Raw genomic sequence first — 24,558 nt, forward strand, 5'->3', positions numbered from 1 at the left:
CACACATACACACACACACAGGCATACACATGAGATAAATGAGATTTCCTTTTGTGAGTTGCAAACACCAAGGGCCCTGCTCTACACCCTTTATCTTGCAATGATTAAAATGTGTGCCGTGTGCGGAGCTCAGTGCTGACCCGTCAGTGCGTAGTCTGCGGGTGCAGCCGGGGCCAGCACAGCTCCGGACGAGGTGGATTCCCTCCCTCATCAAGTGGGAGAGCGAAGGGCCGGGAGTCGGGGTAACTATTTGGAGATGGCGGAGGGGAGCAGGCAGAGTAGTGGAATTCTTTAAGTTCTCCGGTCTCTCTTCTCCCCGAGCGTTACAGAAGCCTCCTCCCCCCCTTGGGCCTCCCAAAGTTATCTATCCTTGGGGTGTCACTCCAGAGTCGAACCCGAAGCCAAAAAAGCCTGGCAGGACGGGAGTGCGGGCAGTCGGGGCCGAGCCGCCTAGAAGGCCGAGCTGCGCCCGGAGCGCGCGGAGTCCCGGGAGTGGAGGAGAGGGCGGGGCGGGCCCGAGGTCGGGGTTCGGCCGGGGGAGGGGATCCCGGTTCCCCCTCCCCACCCTCGCCTCCCCAGATTCTGGTGACGTTGCGGTTTCCTCCTCCTTCTCCTCCCTCCAGCGGAGCCCCAGCGCCCGCCCTCCGCCTCGTGCGCCCACCCTCCGTCCGCCCGCCCGCCCGCCCGCGAGCGACCTCACAGCGCCGCCGAGGCTGCAGCGGCGCATCCCCGGGCGCGGCGCCCACCGGCATCCATGGCGCTGCAGGAGCGCTAAGGACTCGGCTCCGAGGGGCCCGGGGCGGGGCGGGGGGGGGGCGCCCGGGCGCCCTGGGGTGACGGGGAAGGGAAAGGGCTGGAGCCAGGGCCGAGGCTGCGGGAAGAGGCGCCGCCGCCGGGAGCACGGAGCCGCGGCGGGGAGCGGTAAGCCGCAGGGCGCGGGGGCGGCGCTCGGGTCCCGGAGCGCGGCGCACGGGTCGGGCGTGTCGGGCGGCGGGGCTGGCCGCGCGCCGCGGGGAAGCCCGGAGCCACGTCCCTCGCCGCGCGTCCGGGGTGAGAGCTGCGCCCCGGCCCCCTCCACCCCAGCCCCGGGTCCCGCGCGCCGGGAGAAGCCCGAGATCGCGGTTGGGGCGGCGGGGAGCGAGTGGCCCAGCTGCGATTTCCCGGACGGCCCGCGGGGGCTGCGGCCGCCCTCGCCGGGAGTGGGGAGTGGTCGCGGCGCCCAACCTGGGGCTGGCGGCTCGACCTCGGGAGGCCCGGGGCGGGCTGGGGTCCAGCGATCCGGGGCGGGGGACGGGACGCCGGGCTGCGCTGCGCCGTCGGCGGGGCCGCCGGGCTCTGCTTCGGGGCCGGCAGGTACTCACCCTGAAACCCAATCTGTGGCTGCCGAGGCGTGAACCGCCTCTACCTGAGTTCTTTAGATCAGAGTTCACGTTGGTGTCTAGGGATCTTGGTGAAATAAAAGCTTTCCAAAGGGGAAATGTTCCCCCAGTCCTCGTGGCATAATGTTACATTCCACCCGAGACGGAGCCTCTCAGCACGTGGAGATATTTCAGTGCGTTTCCACACTGTGCAGTCTATCCTTCCCCAGAGGGCCCTCTCTCCAGGTCTTGTTTTTCAAGAAGAATTCTCAGGAGGTCATAATCTCTATGAAATGAAATACTGAAGGTCTCTCCTTCAGATGGTTCAGATACTACTGCTGTTCAGATCACAGACCCGTCATGGAAGGACGGAAATGTAGGGATCACTGAGGAGTTGCTTCTTGGGTTGCCTTTCTGCCTTTTCGAAAGTAAGTGCTACTGCTTTGGGGGGAAATGTAGAGAAGGCTGAATGTAGGGCCTTCCTCAGCTCGGGACCCTGGGGTGCTAGGGTTGGCTATGAAGAGCCCAACCTGAGAAACAGCCCTCTCGGGAAAGCCAAGAAAACACAAATGAACAGCACCCGAGAGTTAGAGGATGTGAGAGCCAGTGTGATCAAGTTTCAGTTAAATACAAAGTATCCTGCAAAGTACCTTGTTAACATTCAGATTAAATGTGATACTACCGTCACCTAGTAAAAGGCAATTCTTTAAAAAGCAAAAAAACGCTGAGGGAAATGTGCAGCAGACACAGTACAGGGCTTTGCAGGGGAGGGGGGTTAGGGGAGGTAGGGTCCCATTCTTGGTCCCCCTTGACCAAGTTCCTCCCTCTGACGTTGGAGCCTGGTGGAAGGAAAGAAAATACTTGGTAAGAAGTCAGCGGGGGTTTGCCAGGTGAGGTCAGTCCTATCGCAGCGACAGTGTGTGTGTCCTCTTTAGTATTTATGGAATACTAAATAAATAAGCGGGCGCAGTGCATTTCAATGAGGTCAGCCTTGCGTCCTGGCCAGCTCTGGGAAGACCTAGCAGTCCTCTCTTGAGGTGAAGAAGGACTTCATTTCACAGATGTCTGCCAGTGCCTCATCATAAAAATCTTTTTAATCTCTGAAGGTAGCTTAACCACATCAGTGAAATTACATTCTCTAAGGAAACAACATTTATTACGCATTTCTTAGTGTTGTGTGTGACTGGCTGTATTTTGCCCCTTATTTCTATTTATTTTGGATAATACTGCTTTGCGTGAAAGAACTGACAGGATTTTTAATATTGTGATTTCAAAAAGAGACTGGAAAGGAAAAAAGGAAGGTGCAAATCTCTCAATTTGCAGGGTCACTGGTGGCTCAGGCTTTTAATCTTAGCTACTCAGGAGGCTGACATCTGAGGATTGTGGGTCAAACCAGTCCGGACAGGAAAACCTGAGAGATTCTTATCTCCAGTTAATCACCAGAAAACAGGAAGTGGAACTGTGACTCAAAGTGGTGGAACGGCTCTTCTTGAGCAAAAAGAGCTCAGAGACAGTGCTCAGATCCTGAGTTCAAGTCCCCAAACCAACCAAAAAGTCTTCCAATTTGGGTTTCATGGTCATCTTTGTTTTCAGAGGAGGCAATGAAATTAGTAAAAGACTAGCATTTTGTAGTCATGCATATATTAAATATTACTTAACCCTTGGGATGCTTGAATCCCAAATAATGTATGTATAATATGTGTGTATATGTGTGTATATGTATGTGTGTATATGTACATATACACACATGTATATAAATATACATATATATATACATATATTCATATATGTATGTGTATGTATACATTTATATATATGTATATACTTATTTATATGTATATTCCAATAAATGCACTCTGCCATTTTAGCCATGTCTTCACTTTGGCTTTTTGCTGGTTCATTGGAGGTAGAATCTTGAAGATTTTTCTACCTGGCCTGGCTTGGAACCACAACCCTTCAGGTAATTAGAATAGCTTAGCCTTCTGAGTAGGTTAGAATTACAGGCACGAGCCAGGGGCTCCTGGCAGAATATGTGTGTGTGTGTGTGTGTGTGTGTGTGTGTGTGTGTGTGTGTGTGTGTGTGTGTGTGTGTGTGTGTGTGTGTGTGTGTGTGTGTGTGTGTGTGTGTGTGTTATTTTCCCCCCTCATCTCAAACCCCTAAATTTAAAAAAATCCACTATTGTGTTTGTGACAGGCCTTTGGAAAACAGTGGGCACTGTGATAGAGGGAATGAGGGAACTTCACAGCAGATGCCTTATTCCATTTTCTAAGAGGGGCTGGATCTTTGCTCCTCTGTAAGGCACCTACAATTGCTGATGACCAGTACCCCTGCCTAAAGAGCGTATGTGAGCAAAGATCGGACTCTGCGAAATGCCTTAAGGTTTTCTCATCACAGAATTATCTTCCCCTATACAATAGTGTCTGTAGAATAAAATTCTCCGAGGGGCTACCAAATTATTAGCAGATATTTGAACAGCACAACAAAATTTTACAGACCTGGAATCAGTGCCAACATGGGAATGAGGCCAGTGTCTAAGCCCAGAGAATTAAAAAGGGAAATTATTTTCACATGAAATTCATATGGTGAACTAGTGGCTAAATGGACAGTAAGATTAGAATTTCAGACTCCTGAAGAACTGATCAGTCATACCTATTTGGTGATAATAAAAAAATTAGAAACATGTTTAAAAACAATGCTTCTCATGGGGTTGGGAAGGTGGCTCAGTGGTAGAGCGCTTGCCTTGCATGCATGAGGCCCTGGGTTCCATTCCTCAGCACCACATAAGCAGAAAAAGCTGGAAGTGGCACTGTGGTTCAAGTGGTAGAGCGCTAGCCTTGAGCTGAAGAGCTGAGGGACAGTGCCCAGGCCCAGAGTTCAGGCCCCACGACTGGCAAAAATAAATAAATAAAAATAAAAAATAAAATACTACTCAGCTTTATTGCCCAGTCTCATTGGAAATTCTCCTTTAAATATTAAACCTTGCATTAAGTGTGTCATATTTTAATTGTTCTTTAAAAACACCTTCTATTGATATAATGTTATCACAGATTCTGATCTCTCTCTGTCTTTCTCTCTCTGTCTTTCTCTCTCTCTGTGTCTCTCCCTGTCTCTGTCTCTGTCTCTGTCTCTCTCTCTCTCTCTCTCTGGGGTTGTGGTCGCTGTTGGGATTGAACTGAGGGCCTAGTGTTGATCCTGATGTTTTTCACTCAAAGCTAGTGCTCTCACCACTCCACAGTATCACTTCTGGTTTTCTTGTGACTAATAGGAGATAAGAGACTCGGGGACTTTCCTTACTGAACTGGTTTGAACAGTGATTCTCAGATATCAACTTTCTGAGTAGCTAGGATTACAGGTATAAGCCACTTGCACTTGGCACAGAATCTGATTTCTAGCTAGCGTCCCACTTCTGCTATATATGAGAGGTTGGTTTGGTTAGATGATGTTGAAGTATTTCAGGAAAGAATCAAGCCAGAAGAAAAGTCAAAAGTGTCTGGAATGGGATGAGAGAGGCCATTGTTATTAATAAAATTTTGTCTATACATTCACAGGGATATAGACAGTGGGTGGAGAGGAGAGGCCCCTAATAGAGAAGGTAGTTCTAGTAATACTTGGGTTTTCAAATTATCTAGTAACTTTTCATTGCTTTCCAAGGATCCTAATGTTTTCATAATTTAGCCTAGCAGAGATGGGGAGTGTCCTATAGCAACTATTTTACTTACATTTTAAAATTGTGTTTATTTTGGTAGTGGTGGAGTTTGAATTCAGAACTTTGCACTGCTAGGCATGCTCTTCAATACATGAACCACACTTCTAGCTCTTTACTTTTAGTAGTGTGAAAATGGATATACAGAAGGTAAGAGGCTTGTTTGTCATTTTATAAGTAATTAATGGTATATCTTGATGAGATTAACATTAATTGAACATTTAATGATACTTTTCCTTGTGGCTCCAAATTCATATAATTAGAAACTTTATATTCAATAAGCCTTTTATTACTGCTGCCCATAAACTGTCATTCCTCTAGACTATTTATGTGCTTCTCCAGCTTTTTTAACTGGTTGTTTATAGACAACACAATACCTCCCCCCCACACACACATTCTGTCTCCTACCTCCATTTCCCCAGCTTCCTCCTCTTCTTTTCCTCCCCTCCAGCCCTCTGAGGATTTTGTCCAGGGGCCTCTACTAACATCTGCAAGAGTTTTGGGCTGATTGCTCAGTTTCCATTAACCCACTTCAGTCTTTCCCATTAATAAACTTCATCTCTGTTGTTTTACCAGTGGTACTGCTAACTTCTGCTATAGATGGGCACACTGTAGCCCGTTGAGGTTGAAGGTGTGAATTCCAGATCCTTTTTCAGAGCCTAGAAAAGTATAAACCTGCTGGAGGAAGAGTATCCACAGACCCTGTTAGAGATGACAGAGAAGAAAGAAAGTGATTCTGATTTAGAAAGAGAAGAAAAGATAGTTGAGGCTATCTGGTTCTTGAATGGAGTAGTTTGTTCAGTCCACTATGCATTTTCATGTGCATTATCACTAGGTTGCCTTCTGTTTGTTTCAATTCCCTTGTAATTTTCCTGTTCCATATGTAGAAAGTATAGGCAATGCTGATAGTTGGCATTCCATTTTGTAATTTATATTCAGGAGTAGTTATGGTCTTTAGATAGGTGTAGTCTTGCTACAAAAATATAATGTGCAGTAAGTATACATATAAAGTAGATGGACATGGTAAGAGAGAATTTGCCATGGATTATATGTATGTGCATGCTAGGACAAAAACTTCATAGAATTAATGGTGCCTCCCTTCTCTACCAATGTGAAATATAGTAGGATAATTATATTAAATTAAATCCCCAATGGTGTGTGTGTGTGTGTGTGTGTGTGTGTGTGTGTGTGTGTGTGTGTTTAAATTAGCTTCCCTACTCTTAGTAGAAATTGAGTAGGTGCCCAGTTTATTTAAAAAGCTGTCATTTTACACTTCCCACTTGAAATATTCATTGCAAACACACATGCCATAAGATTTTTAAAATAGTGTAGACTATGGAAGACATTTACACTCTTTACATCAGCAGCAAACAACAAGCATTTAATGTATGAATAAATTAAGCTGAAAAAAGGCTGAATCCAAATTTCATAACTTTTAAAAGGAATTTGTAAGGGAAATGGGTTCATTAAGCTTTGGGTCTATAATATTTTTATTGATAAAATATGCAGGCCATATAATGGCTTTACTGTTGCATAGCTATTCCAAGGAAAATCAAGGTATTTGTTGGGAATTCCTATAGTAGGAGTGTTGTTTGTATAAGTTTTGATGTACAATGCAGTAATTTGCAGATTATGTTCTTGAACCAGTGTAGATTACTCATTTGAGGAATAATTAGCTAGCAATTGATTCTTATTTACAGAGAACTCTTAGATTAGATTGGCATGTAGAAAGGTTATTGAATTTCTCTTTCCTTTCCTTTCTAATCCCTTATTGATCAACAGCTTTCACTGAGGTTCTATAGACTAGTTTCATACATAGTTGTAATGTATCTCAGTTATTCACTTTTCTCTTCCCCTTCTTCTCCTAAGTAGTCTCTTATTTAGACTAATTTCTAAGTTTGTGTGTGTGTGTGTGTGTGTGTGTGTGTGTGTGTGTGTGTGTGTGGTGTGTGTGTGTATGCGTATGTTCATGTCCATAAGCATGTCTTATAGATCTAACTTTCACAAATGAGCAAAATCAGACAATATCTTTCTTTTTTCAGTTTGGCTTGTCTTGCTCTAAATGACATTTTCCACTTCCATCTGTTTTTCTGCAAATGACATTATTTTTTTATTTATGACTTCATACTTTTCTATAGTGTGTGTGTGAGACATCTTTTTTTATCCATTCATCGGTTCTTGGCCACCTCAGATGATTCTACCAACTAGCAGGTGTCTTTTTTTTGGTGTATTGATTTACTATGCTTCCAATATATGCATAGTAGTGATATATAGCAGGGTCAGAGGCGATATCTATTCGTTTTTTTGGTATTTTTTGAACCTCCATACTGATTTCCATAGTGGTAGCGCTATTTTTCATTCCCACCAACAGTATAACGTATGAGGATTCCTTTCCCACTATCTTTTGTTGTTTGTCTTCTTGGTGGCTGCCATTCTGACTGGGGTGAGATGGAATATTAGTGTGGTTTTGACTTGAAGGATATTGAACATTCCTTCATGTATCTATTAGCCATTTGTATTTCTTCTACAAAGTGTTGTCGAATTCTAAAGCTACTTTTATCCAGAAAGTTGAGTCCGTAACAAGAAACTGGGGAACTACATGACAAAAGTCACCAAGTAGCTCAAAAATATCCCATGCTAATGTGCAGTCAGCACAAATCCATCAAGTAGAAAGGAAGTGAGCCCCAAGATGCTTGACTGCAGGAAAACGGCTAAGCTAGACAGTGCTGACTGTACACTTACACTCTCACAGTGGCCTGCTTTTATTGTTCTACTCTATCTGCAGATTGACTGTAATTGATGGATGTTTAGAAGGCCACCAATTCTGGGAAAATCTTTTCTTGAGACCTTTGCCAGTTAATGGCATTTCCCATGAGATATACATAGGAAGGTGGACAGGCTCTTCAGCCCCATGGCTACTCAGGCAGCGACCAGCTGCACTCTGGAGTCACCTGAAGCTGTTACACTTCTCTCCAAAGTGGCAGTGGGCCAGGCTGAAATGAAAGAGTATGCGCAAAGAGAATGTTGAACAGCTGTTTTCTATCTTCCCTGAAGAAAAAGAAAGGAAAATCAACGTGAAGCAGGCATCAAGAGGGCTTTATGCTAAATACAGGGAAGTTTTTTTATAATGGTTTGTCCTCTAGGATTTCTGAAGGAGACTGAGTTTCTCTCTGTCTAACAGGGTTTAAGTGAGGTTATCTGAAAGGATGTTTGATTTTGCTTTCTGGAGCTCTGACTGATTTCTGTGACTTCTGCTCATCTGAACTAGGAAAACTTGGAAATGAAGAATGATTTGATTATAGGATGTAGAAGAGATTGTTCTACTGTTTTATGTGAAAGCTGCCTTTACAGTTTCTATTTAAAGCAAAGTTTTTTAATTGCCTGATTCAGTAAATACTGATATATTAACTTGGTTCCGTCTTCATTCAGCAAATGTTTCAAATTGCTCTGTCTGTACTGTGTCGCCTTTCCCCAATGAAGCTTTTTTTTTTCACATTTAAAGAAATATTTAATTGACAAAGATTCATTGGATATGTTTACGTGTTGTGTGATGACTGCCACAATAAAATTAATTAGCAAATCCACCATACTGTACTTAGATTCCCCATCTATAGTTCACTTATTCTAGACATTTACTTTTAGCTTTTTTTTTGGTCACAGCTGAAGAACAAATGCCTTGCACTTGCTAGGCAACTGTTCTTTCATTGGACTGAATCCTCAACTCCTAGACATTTATTTTTAAAAAACATCCCTGGTGTTCCATAGAGACCATATGTATGTATACACATACACATCTACATGCATGCACATATATATGTATGTATTCATATGCATGGACATGTATGTTCATGTCTATATGCATATATAATTATAATCTTTTTTCTGCTTTGTTTCTATGGTAGACCCAGACCTGCAGTGGAGGGAAGGAATCTCGGTGGTCACATGCAAATGTGAGGTTTTGACTAGTCATATGGTTAACAAGAAGTGGCCCATGTTAGAGAGTCCCTGGAAACTACTCTTCCAAGCTCCTTGTTTGTAGCTGTCTGTATGGTTCAAAAGAATAATGGTATTGTTAGAAACAATGTGAACTTTGTTTCATTTTGTTTAAGAAAACAGAATTTTGGCCAGTCATCAGCCTTTAGTAGTTACTTAAGAGGCTGAGGTCTGAGGATCACGGATCAAAGCCAGCCCAGGGAGGAAAGTCCTTGAGACTCTTTATCTTCAATAATCCACCAAAAAACTGGAAGTGACACTGTGGCTCCAGTGGTAGAGCTCTAGCCTTGAGCTGAAGAGCTCAGGGACAGCACCCAAGCCCAGAGTTCAAGCCCCATGACCAACAAAATGAAAAGAAAAAGAAAACAGAATTTGAATAGAGTCACCCTATGGTTTCAGACCAGTGGTTCTGTTATTTTTCTCAACATGAAAATCAGACATTATTGTACTTAGTATGTGAGCTTTTTTTTTTTTTTTTGCTCAAGACTAGTGCTCTACCACTTTGAGTCACAGCTTCCACTTCTGGCTTTTTGGTGGCTAACTGGATAAAAGAGACCCATGTAGTTTGCCACATGGGCTGTCTTTGAACCATAATCCTTAGATCTCAGCCTCCTAATCCTAAATATCTAGGATTATAGGTATGAACCACCAGCACCTGGCTCAACTTTGTTTTGTGGCCCATAGTTTTAAAGCAATTTTAAAATGCTGTCGACAATTACTTTTCTCAAAGGAAACTGACTCTTAGAATCACAGAAAACCTACAAAGATCTCTAAGAGTATTTTTTTCTGGCCTCTTTAGTTTTGAGGTAAGTATTTGTTAACTTCCTCCTCTGTGTTCACCCAAACTCTTCCAGAAGTTAAAGCCTGCTGGTTCTAAGGAGACCTCAGGAATAGTGAACAAACTAAGAATTGATCTGTTGCTTTTATGCAGTTGTTCAATTTATTCTGTCTTAAACACTAGTATAAATCTTGATATCACCTTTTTGTTCCCCTTGCAAAGAAACTCATATTCTTTAGGTATCTTGTTATAGCTATGTGTTGTGTTAAGATCCTAAGATTTTTGATCATTAATATTTTAGGACTTCATGTGACTGCCATAGAATCATTCTTCTTAGAAGAAAACAAATATAGTTGTGTGCTGTAAAAACTTTAAAATACAATTTGTTTTTAAAAAGTTGTTAACTTTTGTCTTTGAAATATGTTATCATTGAGAAACATATTGGAAAACACATGCATATAAGTATTTATGAACTGAATTCCCTAAAATTATATACCTTGTACCTAAAAAAAAAGTCAGTTGAGCTTACAGAATAATGGTGCTTAATTTAACAAATCCTTCTTTGTATTCTAACATTTTTCCTTTTCCTCTTTTTCCCCCTTGAAGCCATTGACTGTTCAGAGACTGCAAGTTGTCCAAAAGATAAATCTTTGTTACTTGGGAATGAACCCTTTGATGTATAACTTTCTCCAATGCACTTCTGAACTTGGAGAGCCAGATGAAAGGACACTACACTTGAGTGATAGGGCAACTGAAAGGACTTACTCATTCAGCAAGTATTTGCCAGGTACTTTTGTATTTAAGGAGATGACTGGGTGTCAGGAACATGGGAGACATGCAGAATAAATAAGATGTGTTTTTCAGCCTTGAGAAGCTGTAAAATCTAGGATAATTGAATATGAAACAAGAAGAACAACCCAGGGCTGAAGGGAGAAACATGCGTGCAGTAGGATTACGGGAAGCAAGAGATTGGAGAGAGTTACTAGGGCAGAAAATACTCAACTAGGAAGGAAGAAAGAATTGAGCCTCAAAGGATTTTATACAAAAGTAAACAAAGAAAAAGTAAAATAAAAGCAGACAAGACAGACAGCTGATGGGCTGGGAAGGTGGCTCAGTGGTAGAGCGCTTGCCTTGCATGCCTGAGGCCCTGGGTTTGATTCCTCAGCACCACATAAGCAAAAAGAAAAAAGCCGGAAGTGGTGCTGTGGCTCAAGTGGTAGAGTGCTAGCCTTGAGCTGAAGAGCTGAGGGACAGCACCCAGGCCCAAAGTTCAGGCCCACCACCGGACCCAAAAATAAATAAATAAATAAATAAAAAAGTCAGACAGCTGAGGCAAGGAGGAGATGGCAGAAAAGTAATGGCTGCCTGCCTGATCCAGGACTTGACTTACTGGCTTTTATAGAATCCTCTTTCTTTCCTTTTCCTTCCTTCTTCATATAGTCTTTCATTGTTTTCCACACATGTTTTGAAGGCCTCTATTGTATGTAATCAATGGTGCTTGGCACTGTAGGAAAGACAAAAATGACTAAGAGTGACTCCCAGCTGCTTAACCCTGAAATCAATCTCAACTCAACTCCCCTGCCCCCTCCCTTTTTTTTTGTCAGTCATGGGGCCTGAACTCTGGGCCTGAGCACTGTCCCTCAGCTCTTCAGCTCAAGGCTAGCGCTCTATCACTTGAGCCACAGCGCCACTTCCAGCTTTCTCTGCTTATGTGGTGATGAGGAATTGAACACAGGGCCTCATGCATGCAAGGCAAGCACTCTACTCCTGAACCACCTTCCCAGCCCTCTCAACTCACTTTTGTATCGAAGGGCTGAAATTGTAAATGTAAGAAAAGAAGGTAACTGTGCAACTTAAAATAATTCAGTATGCTTATAAGTTAGGACCAAATGGGTAGAGACATTGAAAAGCTGATGACATTTTTCCTGGCCCCTTTTAAACTCTAGTTCAGACAGTACCTTAGTGTTGTTCTTCCTTCATTTCGTATGAAGTGCTACCTGTACATTCCAATTGTAATTTATCATTCTCATGCAAACTGACTTCCTTCTGTTTTCAAGGATTTTGTAAATATTTTATGTCTTTCATCATCTTTTAAGATGGAAGCTGCCTTAATAACTGGCACCGTTCCTGAATTCTCAAAAATATGGAGTAATGCATGGGAGACAGCTTGTAGATTATAGATTGTCAAGATAAACTCCATTAAAAAAGGCTTTATCCTTTGAATTAGAAGAGTATCAGTCTGGTTGTTGGCAGGTAGAAGATAGGATCCCACTGAAGAGAGTATGTTGTATTTAAGCAAGGATGTACAGGTAAATCGGAGGTAGAGTTTGTAAGATGATGGTGCACCATTGCTGGATGCAGAAGCACATGGACGGAAGATAGTGGTTCATTTTGCTGAGGAAAAGGCTTGTAGGGAAGTTGATTGAATGGTAACGTACTTACTTAGAGAGTAATGCTGTGAGTTGCAAAGTTAAGTGTTTTATAAGTAGTCTTGGTCAGAGTGCCTGGGATTATAGATTGTCTTCTTCACTTTCTGTGTAAACTTGGATTACCCACTCAATTGTCCTGTGTCTCAATTTGGAAAGGGGTTGATATCACTATCTATGTGGGACCGGGGTAAAGGTGGTCTGTGTGAAATACAAAGGCCCTTGATATCACCAGTAGTTCAAAGGAGACTTTGTTGGAAATGCTCAGGGTACGTAGGGTTTTAACACAATTTATATAATGCAGGGCTGACTGAGAGCTGCTTCTCTGCAGCATCTGAGCTCCATAATGTGTGTGGGAAATGTCTCCGATCATGCATGTTCAAAGTATGTGTAATAAATCTGAGAATGGCATTTGTTAGCTACTGTATGTTTTTATTGGTATCTGCCGTAGATACAATAAGAGCTATACTACATACTTTAGAAATGAGCAAATTGGGAGAGTGGTAGAGGAAGTAAAATTGATTTGAATACATTGTGTACATAAGTAGAGATGTCATAATGAAATCGCCTCCTGTATAATCAACATGCGCTAATTTAAAAAAAAAGTAAATACAGGAAAGGAATGAGGAAATTGTAGAGCTAGGACTCTGTTAATTTGGTAGGACTACCATAAAGGAATATCACAAATTGGTGGCTTAAATACCAGAAATGTATTGTCTCACAATGCTGGAGGCTAGGAGTGCAGAGTGAAGGTATTGACAAACTGATTCCTCTTGAGATGATAAGGGAAAAACTGTTCTGTGCCTCTTTCTAATCTGTTGGTGGTTGTGTGTGTGTGTGTGTGTGTGTGTGTGTGTGTGTGTGTGTGTGTGTGTGTTCGTGTTCTTTAGCATCCCTGGACTATAAATGCTTCATTCCATCTCTGTCTTCATTTTCACATGTAATTGTGTGTCTGTCTTCAATTTTTTTTTTATAACATCATGTCATCCAGTAAAATCCACAATCTCTTTGTTTTCAAAGAGATGAGGGGTTTGGATTTTGACCTCTGAATTGGTGTATGGATATGGGGGGGAGAGAATTCAAGCTATAACAGATTCCAAGTCATATCTTTTAACTATATGCTATGGCCGTGGTGAACTGAAAGGATTATGGAAAAGAGATATCTGTAGATTTGTTGGCCATTGGCTAGTTAGCTGGTCCTGGCTTTTCTGTGTCTTGTTTGCCTAGACTTACACCATTACCTAGATAATCACAGGGCTCACTGCTGGAGTCAATGAGAAAAGAGATGCCCTTGGAGACTGAGGCGGCTAGTTCCTTCTTGCTTGCTGATTTTGAGAATGTGAGCTTTGTCTTTCTTGGGAGAGCACATCAGGGTATAGAGAGTTATGGCAAGTCAGTTACTTCATAAAATCCTTTGTTTGATATCTTCTGTTCCATTCCCAGTTCATTGAATATAAGAATCTCAAGACAAGTGGATCGATAGCTTCCACATCCATTTGAGTCAAGACATGAGAAAAAAAATTCTCAAAACTTAGTACAGTTTTCTCCAGCATGGACAAGAGGGCTACCTCGTGTTTGACCAAAATCAGTAGCTAAGGAAAAAGGACCTGATGGGTTGGGTGAATATGAAAGTTTGGGTAGATAAATTACACAGGAGAAAAGATTATGAGATGCCAAGAATAGACTAGCACTATCTAAGTAGGATGCTAAAGGAAGTGAAGAACAGACAGTCAATTCATCAAGACAAGGCTGCAGACACCAAGTTCAGCATTCCTGACCTTGTGCGTGCACACAGACATAAACATTATGTATCTGGCAGTGTTGCCAGATTTGAGTTGCAATATTTCTCTCTTTCTTAAATAAAATAGAACTCTTTACATACCTTTAATATGCTAGCCATGGGACTGGGAACTTTGCTTATATTATTCATCTTTCCTGTGGTCTTGTGACATGGGCATCTTGTTGTAATTTTACAGCTATGAAACATAGTTGAAATATTTCTGCAAAAGCCTGTTTTTGTGTGTGTGTGTGTGTGTGTGTGTTTTTTGGGGGGGGGATCCGGTCGTGGGCCTGAACTCTGGGCATGGGCGCTGTCCCTCAGCTCTTACACTCAAGGCTAGCACTCTACCACTTGAGCCACAGCGCCACTTCCGGCTTTTTTTCTGCTTATATGGTGCTGAGGAATCAAACCTAGGACCTCATACATGCAAGGCAAAGCGCTCTACCACTGAGCCACCTTCCCAGCCCCCAAAAGCCTGTTTTTTGTTTACTGGTTTTGGGTTTTTTTTTTTTTTTTGTCATGTGGATCCAGGTCATTGACTCAAAAAGTTTTGTTCTTTAACTATCCGCCATCATACATGATAGCACACTATAATAGGACTTGTATAGCTTACAGAAGACATGATAAAGAGTAGTAACCTTCACTTTAATTCATGGCATGAAAAAAAGTTAGCATTACAAAAAAATGATACTTTCTTAAACACTTGCAAAAGTGACACTAATAAAACCTCTATAGCAAAAATCATTACATAATAATAATATCCATGGACATAGGTTAAAAATTGGAACGTGAAGCGGATTGCTGTAAATTTCAAAGCAGAACAGTGTAAGTAGAAGTCTTAACATGAGAAAGTGAGGCCTTGCTGTTCTCAAGAAAGGGTGTTGAGATGTATAACCCCATGTTGGTTGGCTGAATGTTTCAAGGCAGAATTTTTTTAAGACCCTGACAAGACTCAAGGAAACCATCCGTAGATTGTCAGGAAACAAAAAGATATTTGGGACATGGACTGTGATCATAGGGTACCTGGCATGTTACTGGTGGCTTTGGAGAGACTTGGGGGTGATAAGCCCTGCCTGGCAGCCTGGAGTAGATCTAGTGAGAGCCTAGTACCTCTGGGAGGGTTGAGAGCAAACTGGGCACAGATTGCAGCACTCAGTCAACTCTCACAATGACCCTGCATGGTCCTCAGGGTTCTAGAATTGAGAGCATTTCACCTCCAAAAGGCTTGTCTCAGTCCACACACAAAAAAAAGATATTTATTGCTTCTTTTTTATATATTTGTACAGCTGTGTAATTATCTCTATTTCAAGGTTTACATCTTTCACATTAGCTAAATTTACCCAGTCAATAACTATTTTGCAAGTGTTTCCTAAGTGCTGAGCCACTGACTCCCTGGCTCCAGCTACGCTGTTTCTGTGCACATGAGGTGTTCCTAGTTCTTGGAGATTTTTTAAAGCAGATGGAATGCTGATGGACGGGGATGATCAGTTTAAATGCAGCGATACTGGTTCAGAGGCTGTGCAGGACATCATGGTTGTGGGGAAAGTGGACAGATTTAGAGCAACTGCCACCAGAATTTGCGGGTGGTTTAAAGATGAATAGAAAGGTAGGTTACAACTAGAGGAGGGAAAAGGAGGTAGTGCTTGAATTCCTGGCAGGATTGGTTGCTAGAAACTAAAATGGAGAAGTATGGGAAGACAGTCTTCAGACTTTGGGTTAATTACATGTATGCATCATTGTTTTACAAACCAAGTCTGTGGTATTCTGAGTTTGATTATGATTCATAGGAGGATGTGTTTAGAAAGTCCCTTAGGATTTTGAGGCCAAGGAATATGATCTGTAAGGCAATAATGAAAATCAAAGAAAAGTAAAAATGTTGCAGAATGTGAGCAGCAGAAAAATAAACAAAAAATCCACTAATTTTTTAAAAAGTCATTGATCAGCATTTGAAGACTGAGGATGAAAACATCATCCCACACACCCAACAATGTTCATTTTAATCAACTGAACTAAAATTCTGAGTAAAATACCAACAAGTTACTTTCCTGTGAATTTCCTTAGGCCTTTTGCTTAACATCTACATATTTTATTCTTTGACAGTGTCTAAAACTTAATAAAACAGCGCACATCCAGGGCTGGGGGTTTGTCTTAATTGGAGAGCACCTGCCTAACTATCACAAGGTCTTGAGTTCAAACTGGTACCGCCAGTAACAGAAAGGAAAAGAAAAAGATACTATTCTTGGGCATATAGCTTGAGGAATGTAAATTATTGGACAAGAAAATTGCTGCTCTCTTCATAATACCAAGCTATGGCTCAGCCAGCATGCATAACAACTGATGAGTGGATAAAGAAACTGTACACACACACACACACACACACACACACACACACACACACACACACACACCATGGAGTATTATTCTACAAAGAAAAATGAAGTTATGGCATTTATGGGAAGGTAGATAGAACTGGAAACCATCATGTTGAGCAAGATAATCTAAAATCAAAAAGCTAAATAACATGTTTTCACATATTTGTGGAATTTAAACTTAAAATGATGATGATGATGATTATGGGACTTGAATGTGAAGGTAGGACTGTAAGGATGGGAAAATAGTATAAGAGAAACAGAAAGGAAAAGCAGAGTAAGCAGAGTGTATTACATATATATGTATATATAATATATACAATTATATAATATATGCTATTCTATATAATATCTTGCAGGGTTCCAGGGTTGGGGCACTGGAGCACGGGAAGAAAGCATAGCAAAGAAAAAAATCTCTATTCTGACTGAATATAATATATATAGATATATATACACATATACATCACCCAAACATACATATGCTGAAAAAGGAAGAGAGGGTGGAGTTACGGCAGTAGAATGGAGGAGGTATGGAATTGTCACGATGAAACCTCCCTAGTGCTATTCATGTATGCTAATTAAACATTTAATAAAAGAAGAAATTTGAAATCAAAGAATAGAATAGAAAAGGATGTGGTCTGGATGTAACCCCCCCACACCCCCACCTCCAATTCCTATGTAAAATCCTCACTCCCAAACGTGGAGCCTTGGGGAGAGGTGATTAGGTCATGGGAGCAGAGCCTTCATTACTGACATTAGTGCCTTTATTAACAGAGCCCAGAGAGCGTGTCAGTACCTGTGCCCTAGCAAGGACAGAAATTCATTGTAAACCATTGTAATATCTGATCAAACTGGTACTACTTGAACCAAAGCCCTCTCTCTCTCTCTCTCTCTCTCTCTCTCTCTCTCTCTCTCTCTCTCTCTCTCTCTCTCTCTGTCACACACACACACACACACACACACACACACACACACACACACACACACACAAACTCTATCAACTATATTCCAAGATCTTGGAACTCATTCTCTTTTGAACTGATCAATGTGTAGGGTTTGAGTATCATAGGCCTGCTGAATTAGTGTGGTAAGGCATTGAATGTGGGATTATTGTTTCTTAGAGCTATCATTGTGAGAGGATAAACTGGAAGGGCCTGGTGCTAGATTTTAAAGGGATAATAGAAATACATACTCAAAATTTGTATTTCTAAAAAAAAATCTAGCTAAATCCATAAATGAGGGGACCAGAGTAGATTGTACAAGAGAAGTTCAACATATTTTGCAGTTCTTCCCATGAAAATCTGCAGTAGATGAAATTATGACCAGTCTACAGAATTATACAAAAAGTGGCTTGAAGAGCCAGAAAAAAAATTTGCTGCAAATATATATGGTACTGAATGACTCTATAAAAGTAGCCAGATGAAGAAAAGTTAACCTTAGAAGATGATACAGAATCCTAGAATAAAGTCTCAATCAGGAGTCTGTTTTAACAATGTAGACTCATGTTGCATATGTGGAAGCATAATTTGGTGACAAAATTGTATATAGGGGGAAATGGATAGGAAGGAATCAAAGTGATTTTCATATAACCACTTGGGAAAAATAGAGTAAGAGGTTAGTTTTAAATGGAAGATGAACTTAGGTTTAAATGGGAGAGGAGTACCTTGGCAGCCAAATTAGGAGGAAGTAGATGGGAGTGAGCTTAGGAGACCCGTAGCGTCTCACCATGTGAGGTCATGGGACCATGTACATGAGAGAAGTTCCAGGGTCGGGGAACTGGAGCCTGCACATGGGAAGAAAGCATGTGGGGCACAGCAAAGCAAACTCTTGACTCTGACATCAGGAAGACATTACCTGACCACTACTGAGTGATGCTGTACAGTGTACTTAACCATCCAAGGTCTTTCTTCACTTCTCTGCTTGTAAAGCTGTCCTATAAGATAATTCCCGGGAGTAAATGTGGTAAAATGATCACAGTACAAGCAATAATTTTTCTTGGGGAAAAGCGTAAGAAGGATTTGGTGGATGATATTAGAGGTAATTAGGGATTTGGGAAAGAGTGCAGCGAGAGATGACTGCTCAGTTTCTCAAGGAGGTCTCAGAGCATGGCTTTGGCCTGAATAGTCTTCATGGGCATATTAGGATTTTTCAGAGAAACAGAACTAATAAGATATCTGTCAGCCTCTTATAGTCTGTGTAGAAAGAATTCTATGAAGGGAAATGATTCAGATTATGGAAGTTGGGAAATCTCAACTTCCAGTCATTGGCTGTCTGCAACCTGAAGGTTTAGTAAAATTAATGAATGCAAAGGCCTGAGAATTAGGAATTGATGGGAATCCCAACCCAGGATGGGAGAGCAGTATCTCAGCACAAGGAGTCCTGCAGAGAGGGGGATGGGAAGGAGAGAAGGAAGGAGGGGGGAAGGCGGGGGAGGGGGGGAGAGATTCCCCCCCTTACTACTTTTTGGTTCTTAAAGGACTGGAAGAGCCTGTCTACATTGAGAAGGGCAATTCAATTAGCTTTAGTCAGTTGAAATGCTATTTTTTCCTGGAAGCTTCTCCAACATTCCCAGAAATGTTTACTTAAATGTCCTTCATAACCCATGAGCCAGTCGACATTAAATGACCATCATAGTGGTGAGAAAAGAAATCACATATCTAAAAATTGAGGGGTGGGGGTGTGCTGATACAGAATTAAGGAGTCTTAAGTACAAATTTAAAAGAGATGACCCACTGAAAGTTAACATGTGTTGTCATTTACAAGAAATGAGAAATGAATTTCCATTAAACTCTAGAGTTATAAAAAAAGAATATTGAAGTTGGAAGTAATTTTTTCATCTGTTAAATGTCACATGTTTCTGCTTTTAGGATATTTTCTAACTGTCAGCACATATCTATCAGTAATTTTTATCTGTCAACTTTAGTTGGTGAAGAAGTGGTATTAGATTTGAAGACTTCTGTTTTTCTCAGATTAGTTACGTAGAATATGCAGACTGAAAGTTATTATCATACAATTGAGCAGGAAAGACAAACCTTTTGGCATCAAATGCTTTATATTTGTCAAAACATTTGGTATTTTTAGGTTCCCGAAACTGCAAGGTTGTTAAAAAGACAATGCATTGTGCCTATTTTGGGAATAAAGTTCTCTGGGTTAGTTTTATGAACACTTCCTTGTGGGGTCATGGAGCATTTCCTTTCCGTTGGAATAACTTGGGCATTCTCATGAAGAAGATAACGGTGGCTACTAGTATTAATTGAGCAATTTATATATCCCGGAAACTCTTTAAGGCTTCGCAGAAACCCTGTGGGAAAGGTACTATTATTTTATCCGTGTTACAGGGGAGTAATCAGGAACACATTTAAGGACATGATGGTGCTAGGATTCATACCCAAGAAAGTGGTTCTTTTTTTTGGTCTCAACAACTGATTATGTTCTGAGGTAAATTATATATAATGTGTGTGTGTGTGTGTGTGTGTGTGTGTGTGTGTGTGTGTGTGTGTGTGTGTGTGTGTGTGTGTGTGTGTGTGTGTGTTTAAAAACCTATCATGAAGTAGTAAGCACTTTGTAGATATTAGCTCAATTAATCTCCCAATCTATCTCGGAGAGAAAATAACATTTTTCATTTCATTAGAAATGAAGACAGCTGTCAAATAAAAGGCTTTATGGATGGGATAAATTAATCTTACATGTTTGAAGTTAATGATCTTGTATTAGAAACAAATTATTGAACTCTTACTCTACATTGGTTTCTAGGCTAACTCAGATCATCACACACATTTCATCTCTCCATGAAGTGGGTACCAGCTTGTGGCTGAGGATGGAGGGTTTGAGAGCTGATCAAAGCTAGCAGACAGCATGCAGGCATTCGTATTCATATCTGCCAACTCCACCCCCAGCCCATTCATCATTTTGCTGTGCTCCTTAATTTGGCACGTAAGGGGGTTTTTAATCCATCTTAATTTGAGACATGTCTAAATTTCTATGAGGTTATTTTTCTCTTCTATCTTTGGCCCTTCTATATATTCTAAATCGAAGGAATTGAAAGATCTTTTATACTGTCATGTGATTCATTCTGTAAACAGGCTTAGGCATTTCTGAAACTTTACGTGCTAGTTGAGGGTTCTCCTCTTTCTTGCTTTCTCATCATACTCTTTCTGTGCTGTCTTGGTGTGAAGAAGGCAAAAATGGAATTTTAATGTTTAACATTCTTTAAAAAAATGGTTTCATAAAGGAAAGAAACTTAGTTTTGGACTCAAGTTCTGTCTCTGGAATTGATTCTATTTCGGAAGGAACAATACTGCTTTACCATGTTCTTATTGGAAAGTAAAGGACTGAATTTGTGAAAAGCAACTAAGATTATAGAAACAAAGTTTCTCTGTGCATCAGCAATTGGAATAGCTGCAGCAGAAGCAGAACTAAAGCAGAATAATTTTGAGTTCTTTTGAAAAGCTACTTAAGATAATTATAATTCATTTCTTTTGGACTAAGTATGCAGAGAGAGAGAGAGAGACAGCCAGACAGACAGAAGGACAGACAGACAGATACCTCAACAACAGAATTATACATACACATATATATGGCATATATAGAAAGATACTTGTGTTGACTGAATTGCCTTGTAGTAACAGTGATCCTTAAATTACTAGAGTGTATACACAAAAGAATGGGCAAGGAAGCAGTGCTGTGCCTCAAAGTGGTAGAATGCTAGCCTTGAGCAGAAAAGCTCAGAGACAGTGCCTAGGTCCTGAGTTCAAGCCTCATGACCGACCTCTTCCCCCCTCCCCCCAAAAAGAAGAAAGAATGGGAAGGAAAGCTGGGTAATAAAAATTGGTATACTAGCTGGGTATGGTGGCGCATGCCTGTAATCCTAGCTACTCAGGAGGCTGAGCATAGCGGTTCAAAGCCAACCCAGGCAAGAAAGTCCATGAGACTCTTATCTCCAATTAATCACTCAGAAAACTGGAAGTGGTGCTGTGGCTCAAGTGGTAGAGCGTGAGCCTTGAACTGAAGAGCTGAGGGACAGTGCCCAGGCCCAGAGTTCAAGTCCCCCCAAAAAAATTGGTATACTAGAGAAGAAAAAGAAAATTTCAGGGGAGATGAGGCTCCTACGTCCTTTAGAAACCTCCTGAGACTTGCAAACTATATATTAATAGAATTAGCTGCTGTGAATAGTTGGTGATTTTTTGCCATATTGAAATGCTGAACTCCTAAACTGAGCCAGAGATTTAAGGGAGCTGAGTTCTGCTAATTCTGAAGCACAGCGAACTAGGGGTGAATTGCTTGATAGATTATCCGTAGACTTCCCAGTGTTCACACTCGATTCCTCAAAGGCACCATGTGTTGAAGGGGGTCTTCAGGGGGAGAAAAAGACTGCGAGAGGAGAGAAGCGATAGGTAAGTTTTGGGGTCTTTCTGATCAACCTCTTAGCCTTTGATGGGCATTGTTTCATTGACCATTGTAATGGATCAAGTAGTCCGTTTAGGTACCACACTCGATCATTTTTGCCATGTTCATTTCTTTTCTTTTGGAACTTTTAAACTTGAGTATATTTTAGGTAAAAACTTGATCATCTGAGGCTTGACTTGGTAATTAGTTTTTCCTAATGCACAAGAAAGTTAGGGTCTTACTAACAATTTTTTTGGGGGGGGCCAGTGTCTCAAATGTTGATCCTCCTATTTGCATCTTCCCAAGTAACTGGGATTACAGACATAGCCACCCTGCCTGGCCCCTTACATCTTTAAAAAACAAATAAAAACCCCAATGAATAACATTAGGTTATTTAAGTGTCTAGGTTTCGTGAGTAACGTGTTCTCCCTTAAATTTCCTGGCAGACATTTTCTTCTGGAAAATTTTAAACTTTCTTTGGCTTCAAATAAGAAGAAGCAGGATTTTCTTTTTACTTGCTCATGTCAGTGATGAGATCTCTACTCAATCCTAAGCCTGAGTTTAGGTCTGAGATAATTTCATATACTAGAATGCAATGCACACAGAATGTGTAGTGTGATGCCTGAGCAATGTGCTATATACTCAATACAGTGAAAGTCCTGGGTGGATCCACAAGGCCTTACTAGCTGAGAGAGAAGAGGTAGGGGGCTGGGTACAATCAGAGACAAAGAAAACAGCGTAGAGTTGTCAGTATCACAATTCCTGAGGTCTCTTTAGCAGTCCTGTTTCTGTGAGTTTTTGCACTGGCCCGTGTGGCTTTTCCAGAGTACTCATCCCCTTTCTGCTGTGACTGCACATCGTTTGAAGCAGCAACGAAGGAACCTTTGAAAATAGTTTGCCATGTTGAAATGACAGCCTGGGAATAGCATTCTGGGCTTCAGGGTCCTTTCTTCTTGCTTGGCTGGACTTGGGCCTGCCCCCATATAATGGGAAGCAATGGGGCAGAAGTGACTGCAGTTATAAAGAGAGTTTTATCCTATTGAACGTGAAGACCCCACAGTGTGGAGGACCTTATGGTCCCTGAGCCTGGATAGGCAGGTGGTCTGCATGGGGCAGGCAGCAGGGGGGGAGGGGCGAGGAGAGAATAAAACCAGTCACTCTGCAGCTTTCAGAGAATGCTTGTACAGAATCTGAGATGGAAAATTTCTGGTTTTCACTTTTTTTTTTCATTAACCTATTCCCCCAAAGCTGAAAATACCTTCACATGTTTTTCCTCTCCCCCAACACACACAGCTTGAAGGCCAGTAGCTTCTAGAACTTTAATGGTATGGCTGCAGGACCTATAAAAGAACCCTTCAGTCTGCCCTCATCTGGGTGCCTAAATCCCTCATTTCATTGATAACAGCATCCAATCTCAGACTTGTGGGCATTTAATATATGCATACAGGCATTAAAAACTTGTTAGCTGTACTGTTTGATGAGAAGAGCAAGAAATAATCCCTTCAGGCTACTTTAGTCTCAGCCTATTGCCCAAGACCATGCCCCTCCCCAGGCCTAACCTCAGAAGACTATTTCTTTTGGCTGGGTCTCTGACCTTGAAGGATCCAGCCAGCCGCCTTGAAACTTGGGGTGCTAGACATAATACTGGCAGAGTCCAAGAGTTATTTCTATTTGATATGTTTTATTCAGCATGGCTGTTTTGTAGGGGTTGGTTGTTGTTCGTCAAGTTCTGCTCTTGATTCTGAAATGCTTCATAAAACCTTTGCCATTTTATTTTCACATAGTGTGTGTCTAGTCTGGTCTAAGCATTTATGGTCTAAGGACAAGGTGGTATCCACATGGATGATACCGTGTTCCTTTCTTTTGGAGACAGAGCACATTGTGATTCTGAGCTGGCCTTCCCTGTGCATGAAAGTTTTTTTGTTTTTCCTTCTCTCTTCTGAATGTGATGAGGCAGTTTTTCCTTGGAAAAATAGTTTGTGTTCAGCTTGGGAGGCTGATTTTTCACCATCGGCTTTTCTCTTTAATAATTGAAAACCACTGTTCATTATTTACATAAAACTGTCTTTTTTCTAGTCTGCTTTCTATAACCTTTCCCCTCTTAAGAATTTTAAGAATTCCCTGACTTTCCTCTGGGGGATTTTATGCTTTCTGTATCCCAGATGTGGGACATAGGCTGAGGGTTTTTTTTCTTTAAGTGTTCCTACATTTGAAAGAACCTTCTTTTGGCCAGTATTTACCACTGGAAGAAAGGGCTTTTGAGAAAGTGAAGTCCTTGGACTAGAGGTGTGGTTCAAACTGTAAAGCACCTATCCAATAAGTGCAAAGCCCTGAGTTCAAACCCCAGTACTGCCAAAAACAAAAAAGAAAGGGGAAGAAAAATGCAGTAATTAATAAAATGTGTAAGTTTGGTTTTAAATTTGGCTCCTGAGGTGACACTAAAATCACATATGTAATATGAAAAAGCAGACCACAGTGTCAAATTACAAGATAAATCCATCCATGTTGCTTTGGGCCTTTGACTCCCTCCCTCCCTCCTTCTTTCCTTCCTTCCTTCTTTCCTTCCCTCCTTCTTTCCTTCCTTCCTTCTTTCCTTCCTTCCTTCTTTCCTTCCTTCCTTCCTTCCTTCCTTCCTTCCTTCCTTCCTTCCTTCCTTCCTTCCTTCCTTCCTTTTTTTTTTTTTTTTACCAGTCCTGGGGCTTGAACTCAGGGCCTGAGCACTGTCCCTGTGTTTCTTTTTGCTCAAGGCTATCACTCTACCACTT

At 41.5% G+C, this 24,558-nt stretch overlaps 1 protein-coding gene across 1 annotated transcript in view; it reads left to right on the plus strand.

Moving 5' to 3' along the window:
* Window positions 1-843: 843 nt before the first annotated feature.
* The window catches only part of LOC138808758 (dermatan-sulfate epimerase-like), a 45,651-nt gene continuing 21,936 nt past the window's right edge, over window positions 844-24,558 (plus strand). Inside the window, exon 1 of the mRNA XM_069994942.1 lies at window positions 844-921. The gene's annotated coding sequence lies outside the window, so the exon portion shown is untranslated. The remainder of the gene's footprint in view (window positions 922-24,558) is intronic.

Source organism: Dipodomys merriami, unplaced genomic scaffold, assembly GCF_024711535.1.
Source record: "Dipodomys merriami isolate MVZ:Mamm:240054 unplaced genomic scaffold, mDipMer1.0.p SCAF_476, whole genome shotgun sequence".
Lineage (NCBI taxonomy): Eukaryota > Metazoa > Chordata > Mammalia > Rodentia > Heteromyidae > Dipodomys > Dipodomys merriami.